Below are 16,689 nucleotides of genomic sequence, written 5' to 3'. Positions count from 1 at the left end.
TGGTTCCAGTTCACAGCTGTAGTTTCGTTACTGTGTCTGGAAAGCTCTTGTGAACAGGAATTGCCACTCTGGTGTTATGAGTTAATGCCAGAGTTTTAAAGTAATTTCTGGATGGTGTTTTTGATTAGGGTTTTCAGCTGATCATGAAAGTGTCCTTTCTGTCTTCTGCTATGTAGTAAGTGGACCTCAAATTTGCTAAACCTATTTTCATACTACGTTTGTTATTTCATCTTTATTCACCGCCAATACATGTGGGGGGCCTCTGTCTCCTTTTGGGGTATTTCTCTAGAGGTGAGCTAGGACTAATATTTTCCTCTGCTAGCATTATTTAGTCCTCCGGCTGGTGATGGGCATCTAGAATCAACGTAGGCATGCTACCCGGCCACTGCTAGTTGTGTGTTAGGTTTAGTTCATGGTCAGCTCAGTTCCCATCTTCCAAGAGCTAGTTCCTATATATGCTTATGCTATGATCTCTTGCCATTGAGATCATGACAGCGACCCTCAGGATTGGGCTTTTTCGCTGGCGCCAGGAGATCCGGCATTGGCTGATATTAATGCGTTTTTTCTGGCGCTCGGTTTACTTTATGAGGAACCCAATCTTGAGATTCAGGCAGAAAAGGCCTTGCTGGCTATGTCTCAGGGGCAGGACGAGGCTGAAGTGTACTGCCAAAAATTTCGGAAATGGTCCGTGCTGACACATTGGAACGAGTGTGCACTGGCCGCTAATTTTAGAAATGGCCTTTCTGAAGCCATTAAGAATGTTATGGTGGGTTTTCCCATTCCCACAGGTCTGAATGATACTATGGCACTGGCTATTCAAATTGACCGGCGGTTGCGGGAGCGCAAAACCGCAAATTCCCTCATGGTGTTGTCTGAACAGACACCTAATTCGGTGCAATGTGATAGAAAAATCGCAAATTCCCTCATGGTGTTGTCTGAACAGACACCTGATTTAATGCAATGTGATAGAATCCTGACTAGAAATGAGCGGAAAATTCATAGACGCCGGAATGGCTTGTGCTACTACTGTGGTGATTCTACACATATTATCTCAGCATGCTCTAAACGTATAGCTAAGGTTGTTAGTCCTGTCACCGTTGGTAATTTGCAACCTAAATTTATTCTGTCTGTAACTTTGATTTGCTCACTGTCGTCTTATCCTGTCATGGCGTTTGTAGATTCAGGTGCTGCCCTGAGTCTCATGGATCTGTCATTTGCTAAGCGCTGTGGTTTTACTCTTGAACCATTAGAAAATCCTATTCCTCTTAGGGGTATTGATGCTACGCCATTGGCAGCAAATAAACCGCAGTATTGGACACAGGTTACCATGTGCATGACTCCTGAACACCGCGAGGTGATACGTTTCCTGGTTTTACATAAAATGCATGATTTGGTTGTTTTAGGGCTGCCATGGTTACAGACCCATAATCCAGTCCTGGACTGGAAGGCTATGTCAGTCTCAAGTTGGGGCTGTCGTGGTATTCATGGGGATTCCCTGCCTGTGTCTATTGCTTCTTCTACACCTTCGGAAGTTCCGGAGTATTTGTCTGATTATCAGGATGTCTTCAGTGAGTCTGAGTCCAGTGCACTGCCTCCTCATAGGGAATGTGACTGTGCTATAGATTTGATCCCAGGCAGTAAATTTCCTAAGGGAAGACTGTTTAATCTGTCGGTACCTGAACATACCGCTATGCGTTCATATATCAAGGAGTCTCTAGAGAAAGGACATATTCGTCCGTCTTCTTCCCCTCTTGGTGCGGGATTCTTTTTTGTGGCAAAAAAGGACGGATCTTTGAGACCTTGTATTGATTATCGGCTTTTAAATAAGATCACTGTCAAATTTCAGTATCCTTTACCGCTGTTGTCTGACTTGTTTGCCCGGATTAAAGGTGCCAAGTGGTTCACCAAGATAGATCTTCGTGGTGCGTACAACCTTGTGCGCATTAAGCAAGGTGATGAATGGAAAACCGCATTCAATACGCCCGAAGGTCATTTTGAGTACTTGGTGATGCCTTTTGGGCTCTCCAATGCGCCTTCAGTTTTTCAGTCCTTTATGCATGACATTTTCCGGAAGTATCTGGATAAATTTTTGATTGTTTATCTGGATGATATTTTGGTTTTTTCTGATAATTGGGATTCGCATGTGGAGCAGGTCAGGTTGGTCTTTAAAATTTTGCGTGAAAATTCTTTGTTTGTCAAGGGCTCAAAGTGTCTCTTTGGTGTACAGAAGGTTCCCTTTTTGGGGTTCATTTTTTCCCCTTCTGCTGTGGAGATGGACCCAGTCAAGGTCCGAGCTATTCTTGATTGGACTCAGCCCTCGTCAGTTAAGAGTCTACAGAAGTTCTTGGGTTTCGCTAACTTCTACCGTCGTTTTATCGCTAATTTTTCTAGCATTGTGAAACCTTTGACGGATATGACCAAGAAGGGCTCCGATGTAGCTAACTGGGCTCCTGCTGCCGTGGAGGCTTTCCAGGAGTTGAAACGCCGGTTTACTTCGGCGCCTGTTTTGTGCCAGCCCGATGTCTCACTTCCCTTTCAGGTTGAGGTGGATGCTTCAGAGAGTGGAAGGGGGAGCCTTCTGACTGTCCTGGGGTGGATTCTGTGGTGGATAGGTTGCAGCGGATCTGGAATCATGTGGTGGACAACTTGAAGTTGTCACAGGAGAGGGCTCAGCGCTTTGCCAACCGCCGCCGCGGTGTGGGTCCCCGACTACGCGTTGGGGATTTGGTATGGCTTTCTTCCCGCTTTGTTCCTATGAAGGTCTCCTCTCCCAAATTTAAACCTCGTTTTATTGGGCCTTACAAGATATTGGAAATCCTTAATCCTGTATCTTTTCGTCTGGATCTTCCTGTGTCGTTTGCTATTCACAATGTATTTCATAGGTCCTTGTTGCGGCGGTACATTGTGCCTATAGTTCCTTCTGCTGAGCCTCCTGCTCCGGTGTTGGTTGAGGGCGAGTTGGAGTACGTGGTGGAGAAGATCTTGGATTCTCGCCTCTCCAGGCGGAGGCTTCAGTACCTGGTCAAGTGGAAGGGCTATGGTCAAGAGGATAATTCCTGGGTGGTCGCCTCTGATGTTCATGCGGCCGATTTAGTTCGTGCCTTTCATGCCGCTCATCCTGATCGCCCTGGTGGTCGTGGTGAGGGTTCGGTGACCCCTCACTAAGGGGGGGGTACTGTTGTGAATTTACTTTTTGCTCCCTCTAGTGGTTACTAGTTTTTTGACTCTGGTTTTTCTGTCATTCCTTTTATCCGCACCTGGGTCGTTAGTTAAGGGTGTTGCTATTTAAGCTCCCTGGACCTTCAGTTCAATGCCTGGCAACGTAGTTATCAGAGCTAGTCTGCTGTGCTCTTGTCTACTGATCCTGGTTCCAGTTATATCAGCTAAGTCCGCTTTTTGCTTTTTGCTATTTTGTTTTGGTTTTGTATTTTTGTCCAGCTTGTTCCAAATATATATCCTGACCTTTGCTGGAAGCTCTAGGGGGCTGGTGTTCTCCCCCCGGACCGTTAGACGGTTCGGGGGTTCTTGAATTTCCAGTGTGGATTTTGATAGGGTTTTTGTTGACCATATAAGTTACCTTTCTTTATTCTGCTATCAGTAAGCGGGCCTCTCTGTGCTAAACCTGGTTCATTTCTGTGTTTGTCATTTCCTCTTACCTCACCGTTATTATTTGTGGGGGGCTTCTATCCAGCTTTGGGGTCCCCTTCTCTGGAGGCAAGAAAGGTCTTTTGTTTTCCTCTACTAGGGGTAGCTAGATTCTCCGGCTGGAGCGTGTCATCTAGAATCAACGTAGGAATGATCCCCGGCTACTTCTAGTGTTGGCGTTAGGAGTAGATATATGGTCAACCCAGCTACCACTGCCCTATGAGCTGGATTTTTGTATTCTGCAGACTTCCACGTTCCTCTGAGACCCTCGCCATTGGGGTCATAACACATAACTATAACTAGTGGTAAAGAATAATTGTTTGGCAGAAATACACATATCGAGGTACTGTATGATGAATGGACCTATTGACACTTGAACTGCATCTGAAAATTATGCAAACAGTTTGTCCTTGACAGAAATAGAAGTCTGGACATTCCTTACCGTAAGGAGAATTGTCTCCACTTGAGCATCCAAACTCCCATTCTGTCAAAGCCAAATATTGCTAAATAAGGATGTTATGTGGGCAGAGGATAACCACTTAAAAAAATTTCAAAACAATCCCAAAAGAATGTAACTATTACTTTCACAATTTTCCTTTGTTTATCATGTTGTCAAATGTTGTTCCTTTCCTAAGGTACCTTTCAGATTGCCCATGTTCAGTGGTCCCATTGGGGCTTGTGTCAGAAACCCGAGCAAAATGGGATTCAGTTATATGCACTGACCATAATGATGCCAACAGAGTCAACGTGTGTGCTGTCGTGCATTATTTTCAGCCGTATACGCCTACTGGAGGTGGGCTGTCAGACACAGTCTACTACTTTTGGGTGTCCACCTCAAGTAGGCTTATAGGCCCCGTTGATGCATACTCGCAAATGCTGTTCTGCACGGGGTTCGGACGCAACCTCAACATGACCACTGAACGTGCACAAGAACACAATGTGAATGTAATAGAGTCATGAATATGCAGACAAATGAGATCTGATGTAATATTGGAGCTACTAGTGGTGACGAGGTAAGAAGTAGCTGCTCACACTGCTGTCCACTCTGCCTATCTGATCTAATACTGGAGATGGTAGGAGTGATAAGATAAAATAAAATAAAGTTAATTTTCTCCCAGCAGCGTTCAGCTAAGTGCGGGTGCCAAGCAGGTTAGTAACGCTATTAAATTTCAGATTGACCCCATATCGGCAGGTTAATAATGTTTGTTCCATTAAAAGGCACTAACATTTCCTAAAATCTAGCTAAACGAAGGAAACATTTTGCAGAGTGTTTTCTTTAAATTTTGTACACGTGGCATGAAAACAAAACGTCAACGCATACATTAATTATGAGAAAATGTTACATCTATTTTATGAAAATTATGACTACATTTGACAAGTTTGAACCTGACCTCCACATACCAGGATACAACTTCTGCTGCAGGAACAAAAAAAAAAAATGTATTATCCACTAATATAAATTAAAGGAAACTTGTCTTCGGGTTTCACCACCTAAACTAGAAACACCACACTCTAATTCACGTTGAAAAACCTTCTAAATCTTTACTTGTCTCTATTTATATTATTTATCGACCTTCTGCTCTATCTTGAGCCATTGTGACTTGATGGATGAACAATATGTAGGAAGATCGATGTTGTGCAAGCCCAGATAGGTCCACAAGGGTCTTCTTTGCCGTTGTTTTGATTATATCAAGATATTGGTTTGCTAGTCTTCCTCTTCGCCTTGTTCCTTCCATTCTTCCGACCATGATGTCCTTCTCCAGTGATTGCTCTCTTCGTCTGATGTGTCCAAAGCAAACAAGTCAAAGCTTCATGGTCCTTACTTTGAGTGACATGTCTGGCTTGATTTGTTCCAAAATTGATTTGCTTGTTCTTCTTACCATCTATGGTACTGCTAATATTGTTCTCCAGCACCACATTTTGAATACATTGATTCTTCTTCTGTTTTGTTTCTTCATTGTCCAGGTTTCACATCCGTATGTTACGACAGAAAAGACCAAACTATGTATGAGCTGTAATGTCTCCATTACATCAGTGTAATTTAAAATGTCCCTTATGTAAATGAAATCCAAAGTCCAAGTATTTCAAGCCCACCTACTTTTTTCTTAATTGAGACTGGTCATACTTCCTGCATTATCCACAACCTTCCCCTAATCAGAACCGGTGCACATGCAATAGGTTTATTTCCAACATTTCCACTGCCATATGATAAAAGTTTCTTGGAAAAAACTGGATGATTCAGGAGACGCCATCCACATCAATCAAGGAAAGATTGTTGGGTTACTAGTGAAAATGCTGGACATTCCAGAGTGTTCAGACAATGGACATTTCTGCTCTCATTTACCCTCAAGACATTTTAAGTATTTGCATGTCTTAGAATGTGGTAGAACAAAGGTTTCCTTTAAGGCCAAGTTCCCATAATGAGTATTTAGTGCATTTTTGACGCTGCAATGTTTTAAAAAAATAAAGTGCAAAGATGATGGGATTTAAATAGATCTCATGCCCACAGTGTATTTTTACACTATGAAATCTGACCTGTGGAGTAATTTTGAAATCTTCAACATGTCTATTTCTCTTTTATTCGTGGAATTTCCCCATAGACTTGAATGAGATAAGGAAAATTCACAGGGAAGAAAATGCATATACATGTAATGCGCACATGACTTTATCCATAACGTTTTATCAAAGCTAAGTAGCGGCAAGTGTCCAAAAACAAGACACACCAAAAGGAGAATCAAAAGCGGAAATAAAAAAAAAATGCTGTAAAAATGCATTAAAAAAACGCACTAAAAAACGCAAGTAACCTAATTTATGTAATTGTGCAGAAATGCTGCAGAAAACCTGGAACATCAAAACTTCACCATATATTCATGGTGGGAACTTAGCCCAAGGCTGAGTGGCAGAAATCTCTAAGTAGATTTCTAGCATTTCCTGTAGAACTGGTGAAGATACCTGCACAAGAATAAATTTTGATTTTCTTAGAAATACTACTACAGAGTTTAAAATCCCTAGGCTTTATTAGAGGAAATTTGTCTCTGTGAGGAAATAGTATTATTTGGAAATGTCCCTGAGGTTATATTATGCCACAGCATAGTTTTCTGATAAGTATGGCTAAACCAATTCAATGCAATTGCATTGCATGCTTTTCTTTAAAATATGAAGAAAAAGTTCTCCACGCCATTCAAAAAACAGTTGGATCATGGGAGGAGTGCTGTTCTGATCTAGCCTACTGCTGTTCTTATCTAGCCTACTGTTGTTCCGATCTAGCCTACTGCTGTTCCGATCTAGCCTACTGCTGTTCCGATCTAGCCTACTGATGTTCCGATCTAGTTCCGATCTAGCCTACTGCTGTTCCGATCTAGCCTACTGCTGTTCCGATCTAGCCTACTGCTGTTCCGATCTAGCCTACTGCTGTTCCGATCTAGCCTACTGCTGTTCCGATCTAGCCTACTGCTGTTCCGATCTAGCCTACTGATGTTCCGATCTAGTTCCGATCTAGCCTACTGCTGTTCCGATCTAGCCTACTGCTGTTCCGATCTAGCCTACTGCTGTTCCGATCTAGCCTACTGCTGTTCCGATCTAGCCTACTGCTGTTCCGATCTAGCCTACTGCTGTTTCGCATGCTCTTGCGCTTTCTCATGGACCCATAATAGTTCTTTAAAAAAATATGTGTTTCTAGCGAAACGGACAGATCGGAGCATCACTCCTCCCATGGATCTGCTCTTTTGTGAAATAAATAGAACTTGCATTGGCAGATGGTGACTGTTGCAGATTATTTATTTTTTATGCTTGATTGATATGTTGATACTCTATTTTTATACCACAGATTACATGATTAAAATCCAATTCAGCCACATTGGAGTTGAGTTTTTTTTGTGATGTGGTGCATGCAGGGGGATTTAAAAGTAGACGTTTTCTAAAAGTAGTCATCACGCATTTCTCTGTATGCATACCAATCATGCCATATTTCTTTTTTGGACAAAAAACAATATCAGGCTTTTCCATTCCCATAAAACCTAAAAGGCTTTTCTACCTATTCTGTATTTACCTGAGAGTTTTTGTTGACTCAAACGGGTCAACATTCAACACTGGTAAGAAACACGCTGGCCAATTTGAGTCAACGAAAACTCTTGGATTTCCTTATTACCTATTATCTTTATTTAACCAACATGTGAAACCCTTCTTTGATCCAGTATCTGCCAATGAAAGAGGGTTGAGAAATTTAAATATACATTAGTCTGCCGATCATACTACCCAAATCATTGGGCTTGTACAACTTTAACGTTTATGGACACCATCAAACTGTTTTGTCTTCTGTCAGAATGACATATTGTGTTGGAGGTACTTATCTTTCCTACTCCAGTCTGTAGACTACCCGACCATGCTCCCTTCTACAACTCTAAAAGAAACGCACATTGTCCAAATTGATTTAACCCATATGTGAACTGTCATTTGATATCATTTCCAGATTGTTTTTACCTGTTTTTGAAGACTTTTTCAGCCCACTAACATAAAAACTACTCAGCCCTTGGTCATCAATTATAACTAATTTATTGAACTTGTAAGCTATGTAAAAAAAAATGGCCAACAGGGCACTTGATATTTAAAGGAGTTGTCCTCTACCTGAACAACAACGTTTTTAAATTAAGTTATCCCTCTTGTAAAATAAAAATAACAGATATTCACCTCCTGCATCGGCACCATTCCAGCAATGTCGTCGCCGGGTCTCCTGGGATTTATAAGACATAGTTATGTCACTTGAGCCCTACAGCTAATCAGTGGTCACTATTGGGCTGCTCCGCTCTCACTTCCTTTGGACAAAGCTCAAACAAGCAGAAGAAAAGAGAGCGCAGCAGCTCAATAGCGAATGCTGATTAGCTCCAGGTCTCAAGTGGCTTAACAATGTCAAGTGAGACCTGGAGACTCAGCGCCGACATCAATGTAATGGTGCGGTAGGTGAATCAGAATGTAACGTATTTTTCTGACTATAAGACACACTTTTCCTCCCCAAAAAAGGGGGGAAAATGAGGGGTGCACCTTATAGTTGGAATACAGACTTACCGGCAGTGGTGTGGCGGCGGCAGAGGTGCGGCGGTGGCAGTGGTGCGGGGATGAGGAGGCGCAGTGAGTGGTATGGCGTGAGCGGGGTCCCTTCCACAGGTGAGGTGATGCAGCAGCCTGGTAAGCAGCAGAGCCAGATGAACCATGGCGTTACCGGTGGTGGCGGCCATCATCCTGAGGCCGCGCGTGCGCAGATGTAGTGCTCTGCTTCCCGGGGCTTCAGGAAAATGGCCGCGGGAGGCCGCGCGTGCACAGATGGAGATCACGGCGGCCATTTTCCTGAAGCTGAGATATAAATCTGCGAACTCGACTTCAGGAAAATGGCCGCCGCGATCTCCATCTGCACACGCGTGGCCTCCCGCGGCCATTTTCCTGAAGCCCCGGGAAGCAGAGCACTCCATCTGCTCATGCGCGGCCTCAAGAAGATGGCTGCTGCCACCGAGAAACCGGTAATTAACCCAGCTCTGCTGCTCACATTGGATACCGGGCCCCTGCGTCACCTCACCTGTGGAAGGGACCCTGCTCACGCCATACCGCTCATTATCCCCGCACCTCTGCCATCGCCACACCACTGCTGCAACCCCCCATGGAAACCAGGCTGTGGCATCGCCCACCTAAGCAGGAAGGGACCCTGCTCAGGTGCACGCCGTACTGCATCATCCCACCTCTGCCGACACCTTGCCTCCTGTGACCCTGCTCTGCCACCGCCAGCCCTCAGGTAAGATACTGTAAATTTGGACAATAAGACAGACCCCCATCTTATAAAAAATCTTTTTTTCTGCAATTTTCACCCCAAATTTGGGGTGCGTCTTATGGTCCGGTGCGTCTTATAGTCAGAAAAATACGGTATGTTATTTTTATTTTACAAAAGGACTACTGGATTTCAGAAAGGATTGTTCAGGCAGTGGTATTGCCCTTGTCAACAATGAATTGGGGCCAGAGAGTAACTAAGGACATCAAGTCCAATGAATCATGCTTTCTCCAGTATGGGTTTACTTGGGTTCAATAAGGTTATTGCCAACATGAGACTCATTACAAATTTCAAAAACAATAAAATGCTAATAAATTCATCATTGTTTTAAAGACTTGAAAATAAACATGGGAGGCCATTGTTTTATAATAGGAAATAATAGAAAAAATTGAAAAAAAATAATAGAAAAAAATTCTGACGTTACTAATTTAAGGAATCCAAATCTTTAAATCAGCAGCCATCACATTTTTCTTAATCTGGCCATACACATGAGAAAAAACATCAGTTTGGCTTCCAGCTATCTTTCCCTCACAAACATGAGCGCGTAGTCAAGTGTTGACGTCTTTTCGATGAGGAAAGAGGAGAAAGCCACTGTGAGAAACCTCTGGCACCGGCTTATTTTGCCTTAAAACCTGAAGGATTAGGTGTTGAAATTCCAACTGCCTGATAATTCCCTCCCCAACAGATAAAAGTCAGGAGTCCCCATACACATCAGAAGGTCAGCAGGAAGAGATTAGTGAATCATATGAAATTTGGATTCACCAGCTTCCCTACATTTTTCTAAAAAGTTTGATTAATGGAAAATCAATTCTTCATGAATCACCAGTACTTCAATTTTCCCCAAGAGACATGTATAACACTCTGAGGTCTCCTTGGATTCCTAGGCTTACAACCCCTTTTCAAGCTCTTTAATTCAAACACAACTTTAGTAATGTAATCTGTAGAATGTGTTTATTGTTTTAAGGTTTACTCTTCCTATATCTGTTGCTGAGCTGAGACGTCCTCTCACTATCCAGAATCACCCTAAAATGGCTGCTGTATTTCGTGCTTCAGCTTTTATGTAGGCTAAATGAGTCTCTCCTGATTTTACTATACCATGTGATGTTATGCACCTAGATCATGTGAGTCTTCTCTGGCTGACCCAATATTGTACTTTGTGTAGAATGACTGAGGACTTTTCAGTGATTCTCAGTAATCGAATCACAAATTGTTTGAGTTCACTGGGTTAAGTGAATTCCAAAAAATTCTACACAGTTATGACTTGCATTGATTCAATTTACTCATCTCTATTAGCCAATCCTTCAGAAATCGATGGATTTATACATTAATGTATATTGGGATCTAAAAAATGTTGTGATTAGTGTGTTAATACAAACTGCGTAGTGAACATTAAAGAAGCAGCTGCATTCAGGATGATGACAAACAAAGAGTGGAATTGATGAGGGCTCTTTAGTAAAATACTGGGGGTCAAATACGAAAGAGAGAAGGGGTCTCTTTACTAATTAACAATTAATCTACACATCCAACTTCTTTTTGTTTGATTGACAATTATTGGTTCGATAGTTGAAATTTTCTGCACAAAGGAGAAGCCATATAGTAGAGCTAGAGTTGAGTAGCGTAGAGTTTGGTCTTGTGGTACCATCCATACGATAGATGACGAAGATGTATCTATACAATGTTGTGAGATAGATGCCAGAAAATTGTGAACATAAGTTATATTTTAATGTTTATTTATTTAAAGCACTACTCCAGCATTTTTTTTTTTATTTAATTTTCAATTATTTTATTGAGTTTTAAAAGTTTTCAAACATTTTCAATGTTTGTTCTTTTAATTTTATCACTGGAGTGGTATCACTAATGCCTGTTCCCTGATCCTAGTAATAAACTTACCAGCCGCTGTCTTCTGCTCTTCCCGGAGCAGCTGTGGTCTCATTCCACCATTTTGTGACTGCAGTTCTGACTAACCGGAAGCCAAAGCTAACGATCACAAGCTCTAATTAGAAATCTTTGAGAACCTCATTCTTGCTCTCATGGACTTTTAATGAGAAGTGACATCCGGTCTACCCAGCCAAAACTGAATCTCTCTGGCTAGTTACAACCAGCAGAAGACGACCAGAGAGGCGCCAAGAACAGAAGACATCAGCGGCTGGTAAATATTCTATAGAGTTCAGGCAAGAAACATACATACGGGAGTGAGAATAAAAGAAAAAATGCAGGAGTGATGTTTATAATGTGACCATTTATAATAGTTAGAACAACTTTGTATTTATTATCTTTTTTTTTTTGCAGTTGTGAGAATACAAAAATAAAATGGGCAAAAAGAACATGAAGACAACAGCTAAAATCACCTCTTGTAAGTAAAATAGGTTTCCAAGCTTGGAAAATCAAACTCTTTATTCTGGGACTTCTTGTGATCAGCTGTAATCTATCAGGCAATCTGTCAGTAAGTGTTCAGATTCCCTGCAGCGCCACCAAAGGGGAAGTTAAGTATTGCACAGTTCATATTCAAATCAATGTTATGTATGTGTAATTCAGGATAGGATGAGTCCTCCAGACAGACACTCATTGTAACCGTTCTCCAATCTGAAATGTAAAAAATGAAATGTGAGCCCTGAAAAAAGAACTGTGCAATTAACTGTAGATTCGGTGTAAGAAAGAAAGTAAATCAAAATAGATAATGAAAGATAAACGGAACGTCTAAGTCATAATGCTATGAAATTGCGGAAGTGATGGCTACATTATTTCTAACAATTCCACTAAGACCCAGGTACCAACCAAAGTTCTTTTATCATTTCAGTTAGTCGGCAATTATTGAATAGTCTGAAACGGAAACAATCGAATCCTCCAAGCCAAGATGGAAAAGCTCCGGAACCAAAAAATGATCCCCCAAAAACTTAATAAACCTAAGAAGTGATAAAAGGTAAGTGCCTTGCCATTTGTTGATTCAAAAAACATGGGCCCAATTCATCAACACTTTCATGGCAGAATTCTGGTGTAAAAGCTTTGAAAAGTTGCCCAATTTAGGTGCAACTCACATCTAAATTTTGCAACGTTTGGTGTCTTCAGTTTCTCCCAGCTTCATCGAAATAAGTGGGGAATGTGGTGGCTAATTCATGATGAGCTGTGGCGTTATGTACACCAGAAATCTCATTTCAGTGTCTGACTGGGGTGATAGTTCTGGCATAGTACACGGAGGTGCACACTGGACATCAGATGATCCTTATTCATGCACCTCTTTATGAATCAGGAGCGTCTGACTTCAGCATGCCCCTCATTAAGGCCTTTGCCTTTACATTTTTTTGGCACAACCTAATGGAAGCAATGCCTAAATATCCAGTCAGATGGTCCCACAATATGGGTAGTTTTCTCCGACTTTGTGATGGACCAGCACCGTGCTGTACGAGGGATGTCTACCCCTCACAGTCGTCTCGGCACTTGATCGCAAATTCCATCAGACCAGATCAATATAGAAAATATCCTTAAATTAATTTTTGGCAAGCACAGTTAAGTATAGAATGGTCAAGAAATGGGATTAAAAGGTCTTTGGGTATATTTTTGCTTACATTTTTGTCTTTTAGCCAATTCTTTATTACAGCTATTATTATACACAGCGAGACAGCTTGTGGTTGAAGAGTTCTAATCTTCGTGGTGCAAAATCTTCCTAAAACCTTACAGAAACGTATTCCTAGAAGTGTTTGAAAAGTGTCCAAAATATTATCACGCTTATTCTAGATTTTATTCGTGCTTTTTAGGCTTTTTTATTTATGGCCTCTGCTTAGCTTATCTGTCAGCTAAATGTGTCCATAATGGTCCATTATTTTAACTGCCTACACAGACACTTTTCAGATTTGTGAAGCTAGTATAGCACAAAAAAAGGACGCAATAATTTTGTATACTGCACAACTCCATGCATGCAGAAAAAAGTATACAGCACAGTGTACGTTTTTAACATTAGACCCATATGAGTGACGTGTTCCTGTGTATGCCCATACAGTAGGATAAGTCACAGAGTTCATTATTGCCCTCCCTGTTTGTCAGTCTGCAGCATTTTCTACATCCTTATTATCAGGAGAATCTCTGGCTCATTTCATCTGTTGCAATGCAGACCAATTAAGTGGTGGAGTAGCTAAAGAGGGACTTACATTCAGAGTCATTGTCTTACATTCAGATACAGGATAGAAGATGAATATTTCTGAGCTCCTGAAAAAGAACATTCCCTAGAAAAAGAGAAAAAAATAAATAGGACAAGAATATTGATGACTGGAGAAGATCAAATTAATTTGATGCAAAAATCACATTCGAGTCAAATTTCCTGAAATGTGCAAGTTCCAATATAAAATCGTCCATAATCATTTTACACATTTTACTCTTCTGCTCTCTCCTCGCATTATTCTTCCTAAATGCCAGATCACCACCATCTGTTTCTTGATTTGGCTCTCTTTCCAATTAAGGAGGCTGTCTTTGCATTAAAGCCATGACAAGTAGCCATTAAAATAAGTTGTATACAGTCCTAGGAGACCTTGGACTTTGGAGTATTAGACATATCTTTTCAGAATAACTGCTCTACCTGAGACTTGCATGAGGATTATTTTCGGCAAACTGAATTTTTTGGGAAAAATTTGACGTGTCTTGCACCTTCGATTTTCAGAAGGTTCAATCATCTTTATGGTTAACACCTCCTTAGCAAAGCTCCTCCACTCAACTGGTGAGCATCCAAAAATTAAATAAATGAGCAGGAAAATAAGCGTTTAGACAAGACCATCTAGAAAATGAGATGGTAGCCGTGGGCGAAATACTCATGTTCTGCGCCCTGGCACGTTACAGGAAAATGGGGTCACTAGGTGTGTGAAAAGGAACAAAGCTTTCATCAGCTCACCAGATTAAGAAATGCTTGAGATGAGGGCGTGGTGCACGGAAGCTTCAGGCTGGTTTAATGAGCAGTGGAGCCATGAAAGAAAGGATGAAAATCCAGCAATTGCAGAAATAATCCAAAACATCACATTTATCGTAAATACTATAAAAGTGTGAGAAGGTTGTAAAAATAGGGAGTGTATATTGGCATTAAGCGTTGACGCATTTTGACCCATAACAGCTTTAAATCTTGGTCAAGATTACATATTTTCTGTGGTTGCTGGATTTTCATCCTTTTTTCCACGGTCCCTATGTGTGTGTGTGGTGAAGTTGCTGCAGATATGTTCATGTTCAACTTCTCCAGGATTTGTGCGGCGCCGGACCCCTTTAACCTCCAGACTACTGACTCGCAGATCCCCAATCCTTCTCCCCAACTATGGGCTGGCCCTACAGTTAACCCTGTCACCCCAGACTACCAGTAATTGCATCCTACAGGAGGATAACACATCAAATACAGATCAATGAAATACATTCTCCCGTATTTAAAATACCAGGTTTCCAGGGAGATGCAATGTCATCCTCCCCACTCTCAGATGCTACAGACTGGAAAACAGTGATGGTGGCTATATTTCTAGTCTTTTTTCTTCACTTTTTTCTAGGTTTGGTGTTTGTTTATGATATGCTCGTTAATGATAAAGTGTCTTCCTGCTGTCCTATAACTCATTCCTTAATTGGTTCATACAGTTGACTGGTAACCAGCGGCATAGGCTACTCAGGGGTGGACGTATCATGGGTGCAACCAGTGCAGTGTAACCAGGTCCCATTGCTCCCTCCAAAGCAGGAGGAATGGCGCATTGTGATGAGCCATTACACTGCAAAGATCCTACTTACTGTTCTTGCACAGGGTCACATTTCTGTGTGTGTACTACTAGTGCTTGCTATACAAAATCTCTATCATTGCCTACCGCTCAACAATGATTACAAACTTATATGTATGTGTTTTATTTTCTGTTCGCAGGTAGTCATGCTGAAGTAAAGATCCTAATCTTGTGATTGTAAAGTCATAGAAGAACAGAAAAAACTAAAAAAATTTCTAAAAGCTGAACTTCTTCTTTTTATTGTAACCGCTGGTATATTATGTAGTAGGATGGTATATTACAGTTGTTAAGTGGTTTAGTTTGGGGTTGACAAAATTAACAAGTTGAATATTTTAATTTGGGATAATAAAATGGTATTCATATGGTACCCAATGTAAAATTATTTATTATAATGTTCTAAAATGCCACCAACCTGTGGCTACACCAAAACAAACAAAAAACACACGCCGTGAAAAAACTGATGTTGGGAGAAGGAAAAAACCCTGTATGCAACCTTCACTGATGCCTGCCTACCAGTGGGGGTTGGCGCCCTAGGGGGAACGTTGCGGCGCCCCCACTCAACGGTGGCTTACCCTGGGGTCCCTGCAGATCCCTAATAATACCAGTGGGTCCCTCTACCCACACATAATGTACTAAAGGTACCCCTAAGAGACTAAACAATTTAATTCCTACGTATAGGGAAACCTAAACCCAAAACACCGTGAATGTAAAAACAATGGAGAACATGTGGTGGACTATTGACGGACATGGGACCACCTTGATCCCTCTATTTTAGGCTAGGTCTTGATAACCAAAAAGCCTGAGGCACACTAGACGTGGGTCACATTCAGTATTGTGTACACTCAACAAATTAGCATATCTCATCCCCTGGGCAGCCTGCCCGATATATAATGATTCACAAAGTTCATACATATACCAATGCTGTAAACAAAAGATGACCCCCTATTGAAGTTCAAGAACCCTATATTGATGTATAAGATTGGTACTCATCGTTAGGTACCTCGCCGTCAGCCCACTACTTAAGGTAGCCTCTACGCGTTTCACCCCTCTGGCTCATCAGGAGGCCTGATAGTTCATGTCGTGTGTCTCGATAGTATCAGATAGAGGTGAATTGTGATGCCATTTACCTCAATTTAAGCACGATGCCGCCGGAACTAGCGTGCATGTAGGTACTTCCTGTAAGCCGTCCGGAAGTAGTAAACATCCCGACGGGCTGGTGAAGAATCCCTCACTGCGTCTGCGTGCGGTGGCACGTGGAAGTAGAAGCTTCTACCTCCGATTGCGTGTCAGAGGAGCTTGCCGTAATGAGATATTAACCCCGTCCGAGCTCATTGGTGCGCAAAAACGTATACACCCATCTCGGGCTGCGCGTCACCGATGCTCGCTGTCCATCATTACCAAATGCTCCTTGGCGCATGCGCTAGGCACTTGTAATAGTTGCCCTTGCCGCTGATAGATTAAACAAAGCGTGTAATGCGGTTTATGTGTGTGGGAAAGTTACAC

General features: G+C 41.8%; 1 long non-coding RNA gene across 1 annotated transcript in view; it reads left to right on the top strand.

The window, feature by feature from the left end:
- The window catches only part of LOC143776711 (uncharacterized), a 50,129-nt gene extending 34,632 nt beyond the window's left edge, over window positions 1-15,497 (top strand). The window contains exons 2-4 of the long non-coding RNA XR_013215894.1: window positions 11,747-11,810; window positions 12,255-12,377; window positions 15,327-15,497. This is a non-coding gene — a long non-coding RNA (uncharacterized LOC143776711). The remainder of the gene's footprint in view (window positions 1-11,746; window positions 11,811-12,254; window positions 12,378-15,326) is intronic.
- The last annotated feature ends 1,192 nt before the right edge of the window (window positions 15,498-16,689 follow it).

The sequence above is a fragment of the Ranitomeya variabilis genome, chromosome 5, assembly GCF_051348905.1.
Source record: "Ranitomeya variabilis isolate aRanVar5 chromosome 5, aRanVar5.hap1, whole genome shotgun sequence".
In the NCBI taxonomy this organism is placed as follows: domain Eukaryota; kingdom Metazoa; phylum Chordata; class Amphibia; order Anura; family Dendrobatidae; genus Ranitomeya; species Ranitomeya variabilis.
The sequence above is the reverse complement of the archived record's forward strand: the minus strand, read 5'-3'. Positions and strand labels throughout refer to the sequence as shown.